The sequence below is a fragment of the Sapajus apella genome, unplaced genomic scaffold (genome assembly GCF_009761245.1).
Source record: "Sapajus apella isolate SASKATOON/1434 unplaced genomic scaffold, GSC_monkey_1.0 scaffold22, whole genome shotgun sequence".
Taxonomy (NCBI): domain Eukaryota; kingdom Metazoa; phylum Chordata; class Mammalia; order Primates; family Cebidae; genus Sapajus; species Sapajus apella.
The window spans coordinates 7,733,600-7,734,036 of NW_022436962.1; positions in this window are offsets into that span (position 1 = coordinate 7,733,600).

Below are 437 nucleotides of genomic sequence, written 5' to 3' on the forward strand. Positions count from 1 at the left end.
GGAGACTTCAACATCAATATTAGACAGATCAATGAGACAGAATGTTAACATCGATATTCAGGACTTGAACTCAGATCTGGAACAAGTAGACTTAATTAACATTTATAGAACTCTCCACTTTAAATACACAAAATATACACTCTTATCAGTACCACATCACACCTATTTATAGGTTTAAATGAAATATTGGTTGGCTGCTTGTTAATTATTTTCTTCCCTCATTTTTTTTTAATGTCTCTATTATTAAACACAATTACAGGCATACCCATTTTTAGACTGCATTCTAGCCCGGGCAATAAAGCAACACCCCTGTTCTCTCTCCCTCTTCCTCTTCCTCTTTCTTCCTTTCCTCCATTCTTTTTCTTTCTTTTTCTTTTTTTTTTTTTATTCTTTCTCTTTCTTTCTCTCTTTCTTCCTCTAAAAAAAAAAAAAGAAAA